Source organism: Balaenoptera acutorostrata, chromosome 19, assembly GCF_949987535.1.
Source record: "Balaenoptera acutorostrata chromosome 19, mBalAcu1.1, whole genome shotgun sequence".
Classification (NCBI taxonomy): domain Eukaryota; kingdom Metazoa; phylum Chordata; class Mammalia; order Artiodactyla; family Balaenopteridae; genus Balaenoptera; species Balaenoptera acutorostrata.
Genome location: NC_080082.1, coordinates 16760231 through 16782052, shown reverse-complemented (window position 1 = coordinate 16782052; position 21822 = coordinate 16760231).

The window sequence follows — 21822 nt, the reverse complement described above, 5'->3', positions numbered from 1 at the left end:
TTGAGTATCTACTACAAGCAAGGCAGGCTTAGAAAATGTTACTGTAAGGAGCACAAGAGGGTTTCTAGAATTGAGAAAATTCAGCGTCTCAGGATTCACATGATACAACTCGCCTCCTGTATCCCCCTGGACTCCTTGTTTTCTGGTGGAAGAATCTTGTTTAGGATCAAATAGAAGCTCATTTGGGCCAGAGCCCTTTTCAGCAGACTATTTTTCCAAGCCTGAAAAATACAGATACTTTACAAATGGATGCTTTTTCTCTAAATGAGTAGATCCATAATAAATTTGAACCCTAGAAATCATCTAATTTTTTAATAGCTGTTTGAGAGAAGAATTTTAAAACTATATTTGGGGGGAAAATTGGAATAACATTGATTTTTAAAAGATTATAACACAGTGTGATATGTTTGTTAATGAAGAAAGTTTATAAATTGCTTTCCTTATTCCCAGACATGTGATAAAAGGAGTAATGGGTTGGAGGTAGACATCCTGGATAATGATTAAGTAGAATGATTTAAATACATCTTCTGCATTTCTAAGCACTATGCTAGGCACTGGATACCAAGATCAGCAAGATAAAATTCCTGGACCTCAAGAAACCCATAATTCAGGAGACAACTTGCACTAGGCCCTTATCTTATTCTGCTGCTTTCCATCACCTCTCAATATCCTTCTCACTAACCGCTGTTTTCTTAAAGTATGTCAAGTCTTTCCCTGACGTGATCATTAATATGAACAAATGGTTGAGAACGACACCACTGCAGATGTATGCAATATTCTTCATTCAAAGGAGCTTTGGGAATTCCCTGGCAGTCCAGTGGTTAGGACTTGGCACTTTCACTCCGAGGCTGGGGTTTAATCCCTGGTCGGGGAACAAAGATCCTGCAGTGCCCCCAAAACCAAAACAAAGGAGCTTTAAGTCATATGAATCAAAAGTCAGGTTTCTCTTGACAAGCTGATGAGTAAGGTTTTGAACTCAAAACCTATCTCTGCACCTATCTCTGTACCTCAAACTTTCCAGCGTGAAGAGGATGCTAAGGAGTTTATGATATTCTCCTTCACTACACATCTAATTATACCTTTCCTTAGCATAAAGGACCCTTTGTGATATGGGTCTTTATTTTTGTTTCCTCTTCCTTCTGTCTGTCTTCAAATTCGAGCAAATATAAACTGTTAGGAGCTTCTGCATTCACCTTGCTGTTGCCTGCATCTGTGTCTTTGTATATGTCTTGCCTCCTACCCTTTCGGGAAATCTCTTCTGCTTAATGTTCTTCCCCTTGACAAAATCCACTATCTCCTTCAAAACTGTGTATATGCTTCAGTTTTATAATCATAACAGTTTATTATTTTTGTCTTAATGTCTGTCTTCTCTAGAATATGATGATAAATTTTTTGACATAGGGAACAAAGATATTTATGGCTGCGTCAGAAGTAGATGATAAAGTCCCTCTTTATCCCTTTATCCCCTACACCAAACACAGAGCCTGGCACAAAATAGGTTCTAACTAAATATTCACTGGGCTATACATTGAGGGAGATTGTACAAGTTAGATGAAACAACTGGAAAAAAACAAAACAAAAACAAGTAACAGTTTCATGTAAAGGTGTAGTGTCCCAAATATGAGTGTCACCATGGTTTAGAGGATTGTAAAGTAAGTGAAAGACAGGAAGGCTGCAGAGTCTTCCAAGCAGGTGGAAGGCTTGAGATGGACACTAAAGGCAAGAAGATGTTTGCAGGGGGGAAAAGGGATGACGTGACAGAGAAAAAGAATACTGCCAGCAAAGGGCAGTAGACCATTTGTTGGTGATCACACAGTCTAGATTTTGTAGGTGGTTCTCATTTCATGTCACTTAATTCTTTTCAATGAAGGCCATTCATCAAATTAATGTCTGAATGTAATTTAATTTTCACATCTTTGCAAACTTTTTCATATAAATAGATTTGTAAATCAGAATATATATCCTGGTTTTAGATTGGAATATATGGGTACAAATTCTCTGTGTAAATGTGCATTTAAAGATAGAAGTCTTCTGTTTGGGGGTACAAATGGGTTCAAGGAAACCAGAGCCATGGGATTTTCTTTTATGGCTTTGTTTTGGTTGATGATTCCCATTCCCCAGCTTCTATCCTAGATGTAGGAGGTATATAGGTATCCCTGCCCAACACAAAGTGAAAAGCAACAAATTTGTTATATGACATGTCAAATACAGTATTTAGTCTCATACTAATGTCATTTAAGATTTATTTATTTATTTTATGGAGAAGGGGAGTTTGTTTTTTGTTTGTTTTGTTTGTTTTTTTTAATACAGCAGGTTCTTATTAGTCATCAATTTTATACACATCAGTGTATACATGTCAATCCCAATCTCCCAATTCATCACACCACCACCCCCACCCCCTGCCGCTTTCCCCCCTTGGTGTGCATACGTTTGTTCTCTACGTCTGTGTCTCAATTTCTGCCCTGCAAACCAGTTCATCTGTACCATTTTCTAGGTTCCACATATATGCGTTAATATACGATATTTGTTTTTCTCTTTCTGACTTACTTCACTCTGTATGACAGTCTCTAGATCCATCCATGTCTCAACAAATGACCCAATTTCGTTCCTTTTTATGGCTGAGTAATATTCCATTGTATATATGTACCACAACTTCTTTATCCATTTGTCTGTCGATGGGCATTTAGGTTGCTTCCATGACCTGGTTATTGTAAATAGTGCTGCAATGAACATTGGGGTGCATGTGTCTTTTTGAATTATGGTTTTCTCTGGGTATATGCCCAGTAGTGGGATTGTTGGATCATATGGCAGTTATATTTTTAGTTTTTTAAGGAACCTCCATACTGTTCTCCATAGTGGCTGTATCAGTTTACATTCCCACCAACAGTGCCAGAGGGTTCCCTTTTCTCCACACCCTCTCCAGCATTTGTTGTTTGTAGATTTTCTGATGATGCCCATTCTAACTGGTGTGAGGTGATACCTCATTGTAGTTATGATTTGCATTTCTCTAATAATTAGTGATGTTGAGCAGCTTTTCATGTGCTTCTTGGCCATCTGTATGTCTTCTTTGGAGAAATGTCTATTTAGGTCTTCTGCCCATTTTTGGATTGGGTTTGCTTTTTTTTTTAATATTGAGCTACATGAGCTGTTTATATATTTTGGAGATTAATCCTTTGTCCGTTGCTTCATTTGCAAATATTTTCTCCCATTCTGAGGGTTGTCTTTTTGTCTTGTTTATGGTTTCCTTTGCTGTGCAAAAGCTTTGAAGTTTCATTAGGTCCCATTTGTTTATTTTTTTTTTTATTTCCATTACTCTAGGAGGTGGATCAAAAAAGATCTTGCTGTGATTTATGTCAAAGAGTGTTCTTCCTATGTTTTCCTGTAAGAGTTTTATACTGTCTGATCTTACATTTAGGTCTCTAATCCATTTTGAGTTTATTTTTGTGTATGGTGTTAGGGAGTGTTCCAACTTCATTCTTTTACATGTAGCTGTCCAGTTTTCCCAGCACCACTTATGGAAGAGACTGTCTTTTCTCCATTGTATATCCTTGCCTCCTTTGTCATAGATTAGTTGATCATAGGTGCGTGGGTTTATCTCTGGGCTTTCTATCTTGTTCCATTGATCTATGTTTCTGTTTTTGTGCCAGTACCATATTGTCTTGATTACTGTAGCTTTGTAGTATAGTCTGAAGTCAGGGAGTCTGATTCCTCCAGCTCCGTTTTTTTCCCTCAAGACTGCTTTGGCTATTCGGGGTCTTTTGTGTCTCCATACAAATTATAAGATTTTTTGTTCTAGTTCCATAAAAAATGTCATTGGTAATTTGATAGGGATTGCATTGAATCTGTAGATTGCTTTGGGTAGTACAGTCATTTTCACAGTATTGATTCTTCCAGTCCAAGAACATTGGTATAGCTCTCCATCTGTTGGTATCATCTTTAATTTCTTTCATCAGTGTCTTATAGTTTCTGCATACAGGTGTTTTGTCTCACTAGGTAGGTTTATTCTTAGGTATTTTATTCTTTTTGTTGCAGTGGTAAATGGGAGTGTGTCCTTAATTTCTCTTTCAGATTTTTCATCATTAGTGTATAGGAGTGCAAGAGATTTCTGTGCATTAATTTTGTATCCTGCAACTTTATCAGATTCATTGATTAGCTCCAGTAGTTTTCTGGTGGCATCTTTAGGATTCTCTATGTATAGTATCATGTCATCTGCAAACAGTGACAGTTTTACTTCTTCTTTTCCAATTTGTAGTCCTTTTATTTCTTTTTCTTCTCTGATTGCCATGGCTAGGACTTCCAAAACTATATTGAATAATAGTGGTGAGAGTGGACATCCTTGTCTTGTTCCTGATCTTAGAGGAAATGCTTTCAGTTTTTCTCCATTGAGAATGATGTTAGCTGTGGGTTTGTCGTATACGGCCTTTATTATGTTGAGGTAGGTTCCCTCTATGCCCACTTTCTGGAGAGTTTTTATCATAAATGGGTGTTGAATTTTGTCAAAAGCTTTTTCTGCATCTATTGAGATGATCATATGGTTTTTATTCTTCAATTTGTTAATATGGTGTATCACATTGATTGATTTGCATATATTGAAGAATCCTTGCATCCCTGGGATAAATCCCACTTGATCGTGGTGTATGATCCTTTTAATGTGTTGTTGGATTCTGTTTGCTAGTATTTTGTTGAGGATTTTTGCATCTATATTCATCAGTGATATTGGTGTGTAATTTTCTTTTTTTGTAGTATCTTCGTCTGGTTTTGGTATCAGGGTGATGGTGGCCTCATAGAATGAGTTTGGGAGTATTCCTTCCTCTGCAATTTTCTGGAAGAGTTTGAGAAGGATGGGTGTTAGCTCTTCTCTAAATGTTTGATAGAATTCACCTGTGAAGCCATCTGGTCCTGGACTTTTGTTTGTTGGAAGATTTTTAATCACAGTTTCAATTTCATTACTTGTGATTGGTCTGTTCATATTTTCTGTTTCTTCCTGGTTCAGTCTTGGAAGGTTATAACTTTCTAAGAATTTGTCCATTTCTTCCAGGTTGTCCATTTTATTGGCATAGAGTTGCTTGTAGTAGTCTCTTAGGATGCTTTGTATTTCTGCGGTGTCTGTTGTAACTTCTCCATTTTCATTTCTAATTTTATTGATTTGAGTCCTCTCCCTCTTTTTCTTGATGAGTCTGGCTAATGGTTTATCAATTTTGTTTATCTTCTCAAAGAACCAGCTTTTAGTTTTATTGATCTATGCTATTATTTTCTTTGTTTCTATTTCATTTATTTCTGATCTGATCTTTATGATTTCTTTCCTTCTGCTAACTTTGGGTTTTGTTTGTTCTTCTTTCTCTAGTTCCTTTAGGTGTAAGGTTAGATTGGTTTTTTGAGATTTTTCTTGTTTCTTGAGGTAGGCTTGTATAGCTATAAACTTCCCTCTTAGAACTGCTTTTGCTGCATCCCATAGGTTTTGGATCGTCGTGTTTTCATTGTCATTTGCCTCTAGGTATTTTTTGATTTCCTCTTTGATTTTTTCAGTGATCTCTTGGTTATTTAGTAACGTATTGTTTAGCCTCCATGTGTTTGTGGTTTTTACGTTTCTTTCCCTGTAATTCATTTCTAATCTCATAGCATTGTGGTCAGAAAAGATGCTTGATATGATTTGAATATTCTTAAATTTACTGAGGCTTGATTTGTGACCCAAGGTGTGATCTATCCTGGAAAATGTTCCGTGTGCACTTGAGAAGAAAGTGTAATCTGCTGTTTTTGGATGGAATGTCCTATAAATATCAATTAAATCTATCTGGTCTATTGTGTCATCTTAAGCTTCTGTTTCTTTATTTATTTTCATTTTGGATGATCTGTCCATTGGTGTAAGTGAGGTGTTAAAGTCCCCCACTATTATTGTGTTACTGTCAATTTCCTCTTTTATAGCTGTTAGCAGTTGCCTTATGTATTGAGGTGCTCCTATGTTGGGTGCATATATATTTATAATTGTTATATCTTCTTCTTGGATTGATCCCTTGATCATTATGTAGTGTCCTTCCTTGTCTCTTGTAACATTCTTTATTTTAAAGTCTATTTTATCTGATGTGAGAATTGCTACTCCAGCTTTCTTTTGATTTCCATTTGCATGGAATATCTTTTTCCATTGCCTCACTTTCAGTCTGTATGTGTCTCTAGGTCTGAAGTGGGTCTCTTGTAGACAACATATGTATGGGTCTTGTTTTTGCATCCATTCAGCAAGCCTGTGTCTTTTGGTTGGAGCATTTAATCCATTCACGTTTAAGGTAATTATCAATATGTATGTTCTTATGACCATTTTCTTAATTGTTTTGGGTTTGTTTTTGTAGGTCCTTTTCTTCTCTTATGTTTCCCACTTAGAGAAGTTCCTTTAGCATTTGTTGTAGAGCTGGTTTGGTGGTGCTGAATTCTCTTAGCTTTTGCTTGTCTGTAAAGGTTTTAATTTCTCCATCAAATCTGAATGAGATCGTTGCTGGATAGAGTAATCTTGGTTGTAGGTTCTTCCCTTTCATCACTTTAAGTATGTCATACCACTCCTGTCTGTCTTTTAGAGTTTCTGCTGAGAAATCAGCTGTTAACCTTATGGGAGTTCCCTTGTATGTTATTTGTCGTTTTTCCCTTGCTGCTTTCAGTAATTTTTCTTTGTCTTTAATTTTTTCCAATTTGATTACTATGTGTCTCGGTGTGTTTCTCCTTGGGTTTATCCTGTATGGGACTCTTTGTGCTTCCTGGACTTGGGTGGCTATTTCATTTCCCATGTTAGGGAAGTTTTCGACTATTTTCTCTGCAAGTATTTTCTCTGGTCCTTTCTCTCTTTCTTCTCCTTCTGGGACCTCTATAATGTGAATGTTGTTGCGTTTAATGCTGTCCCAGAGGTCTCCTAGGCTGTCTTCATTTCTTTTCATTGTTTTTTCTATATTCTGTTCTGCAGCAGTGAATTCCACCATTCTATCTTCCAGGTCACTTATCTGTTCTTCTGCCTCAGCTATTCTGCTATTGACTCCTTCTAGTGTAGTTTTCATTTTAGTTATTGTATTGTTCATCTCTGTTTGTTTGTTCTTTAATTCTTCTAGGTCTTTGTTAAACATTTCTTGTATCTTCTCAATCTTTGCCTCCATTCTTTTTCCGAGGTCTTGGATCATCTTCACTATCATTATTCTGAATTCTTTTTCTGGAAGGTTGCCTATCTCCACTTCATTTAGTTGTTTTTCTGTGGTTTTATCTTGTTCCTTCATCTGGTACATAGCCCTCTGCCTTTTCATCTTGTCTGTCTTTCTGTGAATGTGGTTTTTGTTCCACAGGCTGCAGGATTGTAGTTCTTCTTGCTTCTGCTGTCTGCCCTCTGGTGGATGAGGCTATCTAAGAGGCTTGTGCTAGTTTCCTGATGGGAGGGACTGGTGGTGGGTAGAGCTGACTCGAGAAGGGGAGTTTTTAGAGCCTTACTAGTCAGTGGTTTCAGGACCACTAGCATCACTTGGGGGCTTGTTAGAAATGCAGAGTCCTAATTGACAAGCAACTCATGCAGCTCAATATCAAAAAATCAAACAACCCAATCCAAAAATGGGCAGAAGACCTAAACAGACGTTTCTCCAAAGAAGATGTACAGATTGCCAACAAACACATGAAAGAATGCTCAACATCACTAATCATTAGAGAAATGCAAATCAAAACTACAATGAGGTATCACCTCACAGCAGTAAGAATGACCATCATCAAAAAATGTACAAACAGTAAATGCTGGAGAGGGTGTGGAGAAAAGGGAACCCTCTTGAACTGTTGGTGGGAATGTAAATTGATACAGCCACTATGGAGAACAGTATGGAGGTTCCTTAAAAAACTAAAAATAGAACTACCATACGACCCAGCAATCCCACTACTGGGCATATACCCTGAGAAAACCATAATTTAAAAAGAGTCATGTACCACAATGTTCATTGCAGCTCTGTTTACAATAGCCAGGACATGGAAGCAACCTAAGTGTCCATCGACAGATGAATGGCTAAAGAAGATGTGGCACATATATACAATGGAATATTACACAGCCATAAAAAGAAACGAAATTGAGTTATTTGTAGTGAGGTGGATGGACCTAGAGTATGTCATACAGAGTGAAGTAAGTCAGAAAGAGAAAAACAAATACCGTATGCTAACACATATATATGGAATCTAAAAAAAAAAAAAAAAAAAAAGGTTATGAAGCACCTAGGGGCAGGACAGGAATAAAGATGCAGACGTAGAGAATGGACTTGAGGACACGGGGTGGGGGAAGGGTAAGCTGGGACGAAGTGAGAGAGTAGCATGACATATATACACTACCAAATGTAAAATAGAGAGCTAGTGGGAAGCAGTTGCATAGCACAGGGAGATCAGCTCTGTGCTTTGTGACCACCTAGAGGGTGGGATAGAGAGGGTGGGAGGGAGAAGCAAGAGGGAGGAGATATGGGGATATATGTATATGTATAGCTGATTCACTTTGTTATAAAGCAGAAACTAACACACCATTGTAAAGCAATTATACTCCAATAAAGATGTTTAAAAAAAAAGAAAAGAAAAAGAAATGCAGAGTCCTGGGTCCCAGCCTGTGCCTACTAAATCAGAATCTACATTTGAACAGGCTCCCTAAGTGATGTGAATGTCACTGACCTGCAGATTGTACTTTGAGTAGCAAAGCCTACAGCTTTTTTCAACCAGGGTTCGTCATCTGAACCACAAAAACACAGAAGATGATTTGAGAGGCTATTTTCTCAATCTTCCAAAATCGGTACATGAGTAGTATATTCTAGATGCAGAAGTAAGAGGTTAATTTATTACATACAATGGATGCCTTGGAGGATTAGGGCTTCATTATTTTTCTCATGGATCCTCAATCAGGAAAGGCATCCGGAATCCTGAACTTGAAGGAGAATTCAGGTTGATTCTATTATATTTAAACTTCATGAAATGTGGACACATTGCACTAGGCAGGTGTGAGCTGTAACCTTACTGTGAGGTGGGGGGCTTCCCATTGGTGAATCTTTGTTTTTATTCCGAACTAGCAGAAAATACAACCAGCTTTGTACAAACTGCAGCACTTTAAATATTTAGCAGACTTTGCAAGCCTGATTTACAAACCCAAATGGTACAGATCTAGTCATTGCTGAGTTAAGTAAATAAAAGCATTGCACATGTTTTTCATAGCTCCACATATATAGTATATTTAAATAGCTTCAGAATCCAAAGATATTTTTCTCAGACACCTAAAATAAAAATCACTTTTTTGTGTATGCCAGAGTGCAGAACAGCCCCTGGAAATGTGGTAATAGGAAAGATGAAATTCTTCCATGCTCTGGGCTCATGAAAATGGGGCCATAATCGACATTATTTGGCAACTTTCTCCATTAGCATTCATTATGGCAGTCACACCTGTCCTGCATGTGTAAGTGTGTGTGAGATTGGATCTAGGGAAAGAAGAAATGTCTTTGAGCAAGAGGCAATATTTGGCCTCACTACCTGGAGTAAGAAATCAGGGAACTCCGAGGCACAGTAACAGCCGGGGACTTCTGACGGTGACCTCCTACAAAATTGGATCAGGCTTTTCCCTGGCAGTTGTATTAAGCGCAGACATTTGATGAAATGTGATTCTGAAGCCAGCATATTTGACTGCTTTCTTTCTTCCCCCCTCCCCTTTTTTTTTTCTGGGGGATAGATTCTTTATTATCTGCTAAATTCATTTCACTCTGTCAATATTCTATAGAAAAATGATGGACATTCTATAATTTTGACTTTTATATTAATTCATAATTTTGACGGCTCTACCTTAGGGCTGCTTTTCTCTCTTGCAGCCTTTCCTTTTCCTCCCTCCTGCCCTGACTTGGGTCTCTGGTTGCTCCATCCGACAGCTAGGCTTATGACAGCTGCGTCTCTCCTTATTGCCTTAGTGAACTGAAGGTCTTTTTTCATATTAAACTCGCAATAACGGCAATGAAATTCAGATTTATAGCTAGAAATCAGCCTATTTGTAATATAAAACATAAACATTGGAGCATTTGAAAAAGCTAAAGAATTTTTTTTTCTGCTTTGTATTTTTCCTTTCTTGGAACTTCATGACTTGAGTCCCAAACAAGTGCTATTTTAAAATTTTCTGGCACCATGTAATATAATTGATAATAGTGTTTAAGCAGCATCTAATATCATCCAGCATAGTGCAAAGTGAGCCATCCCAGGATATGAGCTTAAAAAATTGCATTAACACTTAGACAAAATGAAATTTTTATACTTGATTTGCTCATGGTTGGACGGATGCAACTAAACACAATTTGAGCTGTCACTTTGCAAAGGGGAAAAAAATATGCAACTTTGGAATGTTTCAAATGAGCCCAATATTAGATTCTATAACTCAGAGTGACACAGGAAATACTATTTGCAACATGATTGGTTCATTAATATTTGGTAATTGTAGTACATCATTTTAAGGGGGAAATAAAATGCAAACAAATGTTTGCAGCTTCCAGTCAGTCACTGCTTCTAAACTGCCACCACCAGGAAGGGTTTGGGAGCGAAAGGATACGTGCATTGGGGAGGTTATATTTTCCCCTCCCCATTTTCATTTTGGAAGAATAATTTTCCTCATAAACCAACATGTCAGACAAAGCATCTACATTTTAAAAAAATATTATTTCACGATTTTCCACATGCACATTTGATGTAAACCCTGGAGGTGTATTCCCTGAGTACCTATTACCTCCATTTTAGGGAAATTACATTAAATTATTAGTGACAAATTTACTTGTCTGCCAATGTATTTTTCTGGAATTTTACTACAACATCAATACTTAGCTGTTTTATATGGGCCCTCATTTACCTGTCTTTGAAGGCAGCCATCCCTTGGGGAGCCCTGTCTGTCACTAACAGAAGCTGGAAAAAGTCTTTAAGTTTAACATTCACAGTTTCAAATTAGATGGAAAAATATGTTGTACTTTAAAAATGTAATGTGCTCTTCTGAATTTTACAATTAGGCAACTTGTTTCATAATCTATTGTCTCACTTTTTGGATAGGGAGAAAACAACCCAGATCATCATCAGGTACCTGAGCATGAACAACAGACGTTAACTTTAGGTGTAAAATATGTCTGCCAGGGACTGACAACAAAATGGGGATAGATGGTCACGTTTCTTGTGTTTATTTTAGGGAAATTAGTGCAGAGGATTTACACTGATGCACATGAGCCTGAAGCTCCGGGGTCCCTCACTTGAGAGGTACCTTTAGTGTCTTGGGAGCTGCTGGGACGTGCAGAGGGTTCTGGGATGGGAGAGGGGAAGCCAGGTGTCATGAGGGAAAAAAAATCTCAGAAAAGAGGGATCTGAATGGTGAGAGCCAGCTCTTTGTTGTGATTTATTTTCTCATTTTAAGTAAATATTAATGTCAGAAACTTACTCCATATTCCTTCCTTACAGAGAATTCTCCAAATTCTATAAGCTTCAGACCCCACAAAACCTGGATATGTTCTAAAATAGAATGTTACTTTTCTTGGCATCCCAGTTTTATGAACAGAGTTCTGGTAAGCAGAAGCAGCATGTGCGAGGAATAGAACAATAGTTACATCTCCAACTGTAGAGTCCTGTTGAGGAGATGTGTAAGACAAGGGAGCATGCAGTACGAATAGGAGAGCTTGAAGCAGAAACAAAGGGAAAATGAAGAATAATAAGCAAGAATGTAAGTCCCAGGGGGAGGGTGTATATTCATCTCTTCATTTTCCCTTTGATGTAGAATTCTTCTTCATTACAATTTACCAAAGCAATGCTTGGCTCTGATGACATTTAAAATTCTCCTATCTTGTGTTATGTCTGGCTCTGTGGTTTGTATATTATTTTTCCTTTGAGACGCTTAAGTTGTTTAGTGGAATAGTTCATTTGTAGTTGAAGATTCTGGGGTCTTCAAGCTGGTCAAGACCCTCTGTGTCTTGGCTTTACCAAAAATATGCAAACAATTTGTTACTGTAGATAACTTGGAGTTGAGAATTGCACAGATATATATTTATATATATATATATATATATATATATATATATCTGTGCATATATAAATATGTATCTCAGAAATTATTTTCCTAAGAAGTATGCAGCTTTATATGACTTAAACTTTGACTATTGCTATTCTTCCCCATTCTCTACCATTCAGGAGCTTCCTTTTTCTAAAAGGCTTTTCCTTCTCTCCCCCCAAAACACAACCATTTAGATCAAATTAACTAGAATAAGTGTTTCAACTGACCTAAATTCATCCTCTGCTATGGCTTGGGAGGTTTGACCTTAATTAAACCTCTATTTTGCTGGAGAATGAGACTGCTGGAGGGGAAGACCATATGAATTTCTACTTTCATTTCAGGTGGAACATTTGTAGCACCTGGGAACAGATTGTTAATGAAATATTTGTTTTATCCAGCAGTGCTTTGTCAAGACCTGAAAATATGGCAGTTTGGCAACTCTAAATGGGGAAGAATAGTAGCCAATGCCGCAAAAAGGAGATAATAAGAGGTCAGTACTCCTGAAGGAAATATAAGGGGTAATGACTCAGGACAAAATGGCGGAGACCTATGGACCATATGAGAGTAGGATTTCCTTTCTAACTTCTTTTCAATTTACCTTCCTCATTTAATCATTGTCCTTGGTGCCAAACAACTGAAATTCATTAATACATTTAGTAATCACAGCCACCCTACAGGACAGATACTGTGATCCTCATTTTTCCCAAGAAGACCAAAGTGCAGGGCAATGTAACAATTTTCTTAAGGTCATCTAATAGTCTAGCCAGGATTCCTACTGACTTGTTTCTCACTCAGAGATCCAGTCCAGTTCTTCTCCGTTCAACCACCTTCTAGCCATCTACTAATTCTGAATGATGAGCTCTTTTAAAATGTTTACTCTTAATTCTTTGGCCAATTTTAGAATCTCTTGAATAGTAGTCTTTGAATATATTGTCCAAATTTGAATAAAGAGCAGTTAATAAATAAAGATGCAACTCATCTAACTTTGGTTCCTAAGGCATTGCCTTCACTGAGGGGAAAGGGATCAGTGATGAACCTGGGAAGGGAAGGCAACCCTGCAGAAAGTTGGGCAAACCTATACACTCCATCTTAAACTGCATCAACTCTAGTAGTAAAGTGCTATGTGTTCATATTCTTTCAAACCTGAGACTCTTCATTCAAAGAAAATGTTTAGAAATTGTTCGTCTGTCCTAACTACTGAGATGTAGTTGCTAACATCTCCCACAACTCCACCTCTGATGGCTCATGGAGCTTCATGTTTACTTTAAATGAAACAAAAGCTTTGTGAAAAAGGTTGGGGTTGGTGAGTGACAGCCACCCAGTGGAAATGTCGTCAAAGCCTTTCAGTTTTGTTTTGCATTTATTGCCCTAAGAGCAATACTTATGTTTCTTTGACATTTGAAATCAGTGCTTCCATTTATAAATCTCAACCCGAGAAACATATGTATGCTATTACACTTATGCTTTTGTTCTTAGGATGCAACCAAAATAGAACATTCTTCTGCCCCTGCCAGTATCCTGGGTGCCCCCCATCCATTGAATGCAATAGTAGCTTTAGGATTTCAAGGACAGTCTGTGGGTTAAATTAATCAGTTGGATAAGTATTAAGTACTTATTGAAGCCTACCAGTGTGCTAGGTATTTTGGAGGTACAGAAGAAATATAGCCATGCTCTTACATGTAGTCAGAGAAACAACCAACAGTAAGGTTGATAGAGCATTACATGATTTAAAAATTGAGGTGTGAAAAAAAAAAAAAAATTGAGGTGTGGCCGGTCAGAATGGCCATCATCAAAAAATCTACAAACAATAAATGCTGGAGAGGGTGTGGAGAAAAGGGAACCCTCTTGCACTGTTGGTGGGAATGTAAATTGATACAGCCACTATGGAGAACAGTATGGAGGTTCCTTAAAAAACTACAAATAGAACTACCATACGACCCAGCAATCCCACTACTGGGCATATACCCTGAGAAAACCATAATTCAAAAAGAGTCATGCACCACAATGTTCATTGCAGCTCTGTTTACAATAGCCAGGACATGGAAGCAACCTAAGTGTCCATCGACAGATGAATGGATAAAGAAGATGTGGCACATATATACATTGGAATATTACTCAGCCATAAAAAGAAATGAAATTGAGTTATTTGTAGTGAGGTGGATGGACCTAGAGACTGTCATACAGAGTGAAGTAAGTCAGAAAGAGAAAAACAAATACCGTATGCTAACACACATATATGGAATCTAAAAAAAAAAAAAAAAAGGTCATGAAGAACCTAGGGGTAAAACGGGAATAAAGACATAGACCTACTAGAGAATGGACTTGAGGACATGGGGAGGGGGAAGGGTAAGCTGGGACAAAGTGAGAGAGTGGCACATTACCAAATGTAAAATAGATAGCTAGTGGGAAGTAGCTGCATAGCACAGGGAGATCAGCTCGGTGCTTTGTGACCACCTAGAGGGGTGGGATAGGGAGGGTGGGAGCGAGGGCGACGCAAGAGGGAAGAGATATGGCGATATATGTGTATGTATAACTGATTCACTTTGTTATAAAGCAGAAACTAACACACCATTGTAAAGCAATTATACTTCAATAAAGATGTTTTAAAAAAAAAATTTGAGGTGTGGGATAGAGACTATTGTGGATGCTCAGAGAGACAGTGTGTGGGAAACAGTGACAGTTTTGTGGGTGGGAGTTGGGTTTGGTCAGCAGAAAATGGTGTAGAACATTCCTGGCAAGGGACAGGTGAGGCAGGAGGTGGGAATATCCTGCAGTCTGCAGCTGAGGCTGGAATAAGAAAGAAGTGGAAATAGATTTGGAAAGGGTAACAGAGAACTCTATAAATTTTGTAGGGTATTCATCATGAGCCATTAAAAGAATACTGACTATTTAAGTTCAAAAAAGGCAAAACTATTGATAGAAATGCCAAGAGCTTTACAGACCAATAGTTTTATTTTCCCCATGCTGCTCATTTTTATTAATTTTTGTATAGCTTTGGGTAGAATTTTGAAGGTGTCCTTGTCTTGAACCTTCTTATAAGAGAGGTTTTATATTTAATTTTTCTTAGCTTCTCATATTAAACATCCATTGATATGAAGCTGGTCAGTGTCTTCATAGCCTAGGACACTGGTGATTTAAAATATGCTCTTCTTCCCCCCGCCCCCCAAAAGCATCCTCTAACTTATCCATGGTAGTCAGCTGTGACAGGTCTTAGTTCCATCAGTCTCATGCCTTGAGTCACATCCTAAGCCATTATTGTGGTTCAGAAAATGTTATCTTCTGAACTACTGAGGGAAAGCAACAGAAAACGAGTGGGGTCCAGGATTGAATCAATTGGCATCAAAGATATAATGGGTCCACCTGGCATCTTTGGGACCAAACTTAGTTTTGGGGGTCCTGCTTCACCTTCAGAGATTTAGCAGAGCTCATTTTGCCATTTTAAAAATTCAAAACTGTTTCCATCAAGAGGACTCTGTTTCAGGTATAAAATAGGAGAGTTTGAATTGCAGTCATCTCTTCATGGTTTGAAATCTACATATGTCTTTAAAAAGTGCTTCTCAGTTCTTTAATCCTCATGTGAAAAGGAAGAGACCCAATTTTGATTATGGACTTTCTCATTATGAGCTGTGGAACTTGGGGTGAGTTACTGAAGTTCTCTGAGCTTCAGTATCACCATCTGTAAATGGAGAATGCTGGTAATTCTCTACCCTATAGGCTTATGATTAAAAAAGAAAACAAAAAAAAATGTAAAGAACCTGGCAAAGTGCTTGAGTCATAGTAGAGGATCCCCTGTATCTTCTCTATCTTTGTGTTTGTGACTTGATAGAATTTTCGAATCCCAGGATGTTGTAGGATTTAATTTGGTGCAGAATCACCAGTAGGCATTTAAGAGCACCAGTGGACCGTGATGGTGGTCGTGCCTCTAACAGTCTGAGGTTCTCAGATAACTCAACTCTGCCCTAAATGTGGAATACTGTCATGATGATCATTATTGACTGAAGTCTAGACACCAGACCCAGCACTGCTAGTGTCCAGTTGTAACAAATTCATTTGCCAGGCAAAAGGAGACCGTGTGGGTTGCATGGATTTTCTGTTATGAGTGATTCGACAGTACCTGAACATTAGTTAATGACTTAGAAAGAAGTGGTTCAATTGCCTTGTCGGCCAATGTGCACAGCCAGGAGAAGTTCACAGGCAGCACCGCCTTGGGAGTCAAGGAGAAATGACAAGGACATTATTTAAGACACCCAAGTGAGCCTGTATGAATGGAAGGGGTAGCATCTGGGTAGCTGAAGGAAGGCACTGTCATTCTCCTACTCAGAAAATATGTCAGTCCTAATGATTTGAATGAGACTTTTTTTTTTTTTTTTAAAGCAGTGTAACATTTTGAGAGTCCTCCCTATGGTACATTGTTTTATAAGTTGATTTCCTATAAATGAGGTTTCTTCAGTGATTTTCTACTGCAAAAACAGTTCTAACAAAGACAATACATTTGACTAATAATAGCTCAGATGATTGTATCTATTTTTCTAGAAATTTTAATAAAGAAACAAGTTTTCAGGCATCTCCACCTCACATATAAATCTTTGTTAAGTAAATTGTACAAATTTATCTTCTTAGTTAAAAGCATTGAAGTAGATGGTCAGTTCTCTTGGCATTGTTTCTCACATGTTTTAAATATGTTGTATCCTCTATAAAATGATCAAGGATGATTGATTTAGAATACAAATAATTATATTGCATGCATGTATATACCACATTTACCTGCACAGTCCCCACTGTGTATTTCAGCAGCTTCTCTTAGAAGAATTCAAATCTGTGTTTGTCTACAATATTCGGTGCCTTTTATTCGCCCTTTGCTGTTTTCCTCGCCTCACTGTTAGTGCTTGATGAGGAGTCAGCTGCCCGAGTGGTCAGCAGCGAGATTCCCACATTATGAGCAGCCCATCATATAAATTACAGCTGATGGTTAGAGCCCCTTTCTCACAGTTGCAAGGGTTACTTACATTTCAAAATGGTGGGGAAAGAGGTGTTTGGTTTTGAGCAGAAAGAACTTCTCTGCACATTTGCTGTTTACAAACTCATCTGTACCTAATCTTTCATTTTGGCTCAAGATGGAGGGTTTATGAGGAATACAGTTGATGCAGAAAATGGCTGAGTGCTTGGCTTCTTTTAAATACATCATGCTCAGTGCACACAGACTCTGAGCATCAGTTAGAGAGAAGTGACAGCTGACTTGACCTTTCTCTCTGAATTGCATGTGGAAAAAGGGAATTAGCTTGCTACAGTAGTACTTGAACTTGCTTTAACTTATCACTTTCCTCTTTAGAAGGAGGAATGCACGTTAGAAATGCAAAATCACCTTCAAGCCTCATGTTGTTTAAAATGAAACTAAACTTCCTCATAATATTAAATCAGATGTGTCAAAAGAATTTACTAAGGTGATCATAATAAATAACATACATAAGTTTTCTTCTCTTTCTCTCTCTCTCTCGTTTTTTTTAAACAAACCAATATTTACATATAGTGTTGAGATGCCTTGTGCGTGTGTGTGTGTGTGTGTGTGTGTGTGTGTGTGTGTATTGAATTTTGCAATGGCTATTGAGCTTCCCCAGGAGAACATAGGAACAATAGGTCCACTAGTGAGGTACCAGGTATAAAAGCTTTTAAATTGGCTTCCATGTAACTGGAAACCAAATAAATGGCTATGGAAAATACGAAAGGAGACCTAGCAGGGTTATTTCCATAGTTGCCAATTACTGCTATTAGAAGATCTAGTATGCTCTGCCTACACCTGAAACATCTGTGATTGACACAGACCTCAGCCAATCATAGTGTTCCCTTGTCAGCTGTCATTAGCCTGTGATCAATTACCATGATTTTAGACTAACTTGAATGGAAAGTAAAAACACATTGTAACCCAAAAGCTCATCATGTAAATATGCCATATAAAGAAACATATCTTCTCTGACCTCTCTGACATTTTCAAATTGTTTAAAAGCTGAAGTTAATTCTTCCTGATGGCCTTTCATCTTTAGTTGACAACAGAGAGCCCCAGAGTGGTGACAGCTTTTGTCAGGTGGGACTGTCTTATCAAAAACAATACCCTCCAGATCTTTCAATCCAAATATTCTAATCTAAAATAATTGCATTTAAAATTTCATGTAGCTTTTATGTCTTCCCTGAACCATCCTGGTATGAAACCACACAAATCTCTTCCTGCGGCCCGCTTTAAGCTTCAAATTTTCAATATTTGTAGTTTAAAATGCATTATAGAGGTACCATGCAGGCTGGAGATTATAAAACTGTAGCTGGAGTGAATGGCTACAATTTGTTCTGCTGTGTCTTTTATTCGTATCTACATGCTTGCAGGTGTTTCTGCAAGTGTCAGTCCCAGTTCTGTTGCTATACTTCTTGTGCTCAATCCAAGCAGCATAAAATCTTGTCTCTGCAAAAGCAGCAGAGATCCTGGATTTGGCTCTGAGATGATGTGAATCATCTGTTGAATATTTAGATTTTTAACACCATGTTTTAGTTGTCTCTTCCAAACTCAATTCATTTTGTCATTTGGAGGAACCCTGTAAATGGTGTGTGATTGTAAGTAGCTAGCCGTGATATCCATTGTCTTGGATCCCAAAACAGATTGCTGGATCCCAAGTCTTTTGTAGAAGGACTTTGCTGGTTTATAGATTTGAAGGCAACTCCCATCCCCTGTTACCAGCCATGTTGATACAGGTACCGACGTTGTGAGGGACTAGTTTATATTTTGGGTTCAGAAATGCTTCTTTTTTGACAGAATCCTTCCACAGACCTGTGTTTTTCCTGTCCTCATGAGAGCCGGAATTCCTTCTCATGGTCCCTGACCAAGCCCTATCACAGGCATCATCCCGGGCCACTTTGTCCTGGTGCCTCTTCAGCAGTGGTCTTGAGACACACATTCCATTCACCATTCCTTCCCTTCCTCCACCCTTCCTCTAGATTCAGCTCCCACACTGTGCCCTTAGTTGTGTCAGAGGTTTTTTTGTTTGGTTTTAATAACTTTGCCCCCTTGAATAAGTTATTTAGTTAGGTTTATTCCAAGTGAGGATCACATTGAAAGAAAAAAAGCTATCCTACTCGAAGCAATTTTCATTGTTAAAACACAGCAGCCTCACTTCCCATTCACACAGTTGAGGCAGGGCTGTAGAGTCAAGGTTCCAGACTCAAGCAAAAAGAGCTGGGAAATAAGATCCTTTAAGATCTTCCCTGAGAAAGCAATAGAAGTGAAAATGTGCATTCCTTTTCAGTGTTAGCTTTTCTCTTAGATGTAAGTTACCTGTAGAATCTTTCTACTTTTTATTTTAAGCTTTTACTCAAGAAAAAAAGGCAGAAAAGGAGGACCAGATGGTGTTTGCATCTTTCAAAAAGCCAACGTGATAAAAGAAATGGTATGTTCAAAATAAGAGGGTCTGTTTCAGAGCCAGTAGTCTGTCTACTCCTGACATACAGAATCTGAGTTGACTTTCCATAGTGCATGTAGACCCCACCTTTTATTTTTTAAAATGGCTGGGTGGCCAGTCAGATGTGGTCCTGACTAGACAGATGACTCATTACCAACCTGACTTTTGCCACTCCGTGCACAGCACAGATGTGCAGAGGGTACGTGTTGCTGTGTATCTTCCCTCTTCTCACACCCATGCTCTTCCTTTCTTTTGTCAGAGAGTACATTTAATCTTTTCTTTCCAGACATAGATATTACTAAGGATATTACATAAACCTTAAAATTTACTTATTCATTCAGGCAGTGTGAGATAGAGGTAGAAGAAAGCCCATTGTATAGCCTGATCTTTGAACCTGAAGAAAAGTTCTAATAGAAAAGAGCAGTGTGCTGAGGGTGTCAAAGGGGTTAGGGTCCAGATCTCAGAGGCTGATTTTATTAGGACGTTACCAGTCCTGTGGCCACACCTTACCTCCTGCCTCAGCGATGGACAACTTGGTCCTACACTGTTTCTGGGAGATTAATGGGCCTAGGGTTATTTACACAAAACTGCTCACAAGATGGACAAATGCAGACACCAATCCTGAATACCACGCCCTGTTCCACAGAGCACAAAATCTCCAAAAATGGGCTCTACAGAAACATTTCAAAGGAGCTACCACTGCCCATTCAGGAGCCCCAGGGAGCATCATGTGGCCCTGAAAGGTTATTTTTAGAGAGGACCCAGGTCTCACCATGCCTGTACCTGGGCAATTTCTGCCAACTTTACTCTCACATACAGGAAGAGTTGCCTTTGACCCCCAAAGAGCACATCACAACCATCCCGCTTGTAGAACCTTCCACCTGTTTTCCTACCAGTTGCACTGCTTTGTTTTGCTCCTGCACCAGGATCATTGTGAATTTCAGAATCCTGCCTCACTTCCAAAGAACAAAAGCAAAAATAAAAAACACAGATTTTCCTTATGTCAATGAAAATGATAAGGCACTGGCATCTCTTTATTATTCTTTTCTTTTTTTTAAACAATAAGCACAGCTGGATTAGGGACCTTTATTTTTTTAATTAATTTATTTATTTTTGGCTGCGTTGGGTCTTCATTGCTAAGTGCGGGCTTTCTCTAGTTGCGGCAAGTGGGGGCTACTCTTTGTTGCGGTGCGCGGGCTTCTCATTGCGGTGGCTTCTCTTGTTGCGGAGCACGGGCTCTAGGCACGTGGGCTCAGTGGTTGTGGCTCGTGGGCTGTAGAGCGCAGGCTCAGTAGTTGTGGCACACGGGCTTAGTAGCTCCGTGGCATGTGGGATCTTCCCGGACCAGAGCTAGAACCCTTGTCCCCTGTATTGGCAGAAGGATTCTTAACCACTGCGCCACCAGGGAAGTCCTCTTTATTATTCCTTTTTTTTTCATATCTTCATTACTAGATTTTGTTTATTAAAGATAGCTAAAATATTCTAAAGGTAAATGTCTATACTTTTTTGAATATGTGTAGTTTTTTTTTTTAACATCTTTATTGGAGTATAATTGCTTTACAATGGTGTGTTGGTTTCTGCTTTATAACAAAGTGGATCAGCTATACATATACATATATCCCCATATCTCTTCCCTCTAGTGTCTCCCTCCCACCCTCCCTATCCCACCCCTCTAGGTGGTCCTCTTTATTATTCTTTAATGCAGATATTATCTCTCCTTTGAACATTAGGAAAAGTTCTGAGTGGAAGCCCTGGGTGAATCAGAGCTCAGGGAAAGGAATTCCTTAGGTATCAGCCTCATCTTCCCCAAATGAAGATGCAGCTATAGCAGATTCTCCTGAGATTGTTTTGACCTACAGACATGTATGAAATTTAGATCTGGTTTTCCATATAACAGTATACCAACATTAATCTTCTGAACGAGATTTTAATTTCCAGTAATATAAATAAAGATTCATTTTCTCCTTCATGTGTTTTCCAAATTCTAAGAGAGATAAACAACCTACTTTGATATTTTACTACTCTTTTATCTTAGAGAATTCTCTACTCTGGCAATTTTTTTTTCTCTTAGAGTATTAAAATATTAGAAATTTCATTGGAAATATACCCTCATCTTCTCTGGTCTTTAACTGTCTTAAATCTTTATTTCCCTTTTTTGCATTTTATTGAATTTTCCTTCCTTTTTTTGTTCACTGCCATTCTTTGCATTTTCTCTCTTTTTCAATACTTCTTTATTCCTCCCTCTCTTCCTTCCTTTCTTTTGTATTTCCTTTTTTAAGATTTAGGTACACTGTTCTTACATTTCTTTTAAGAGCTTTAGAAAATAACTCCAAAATGAATGTTGTTTTTTAG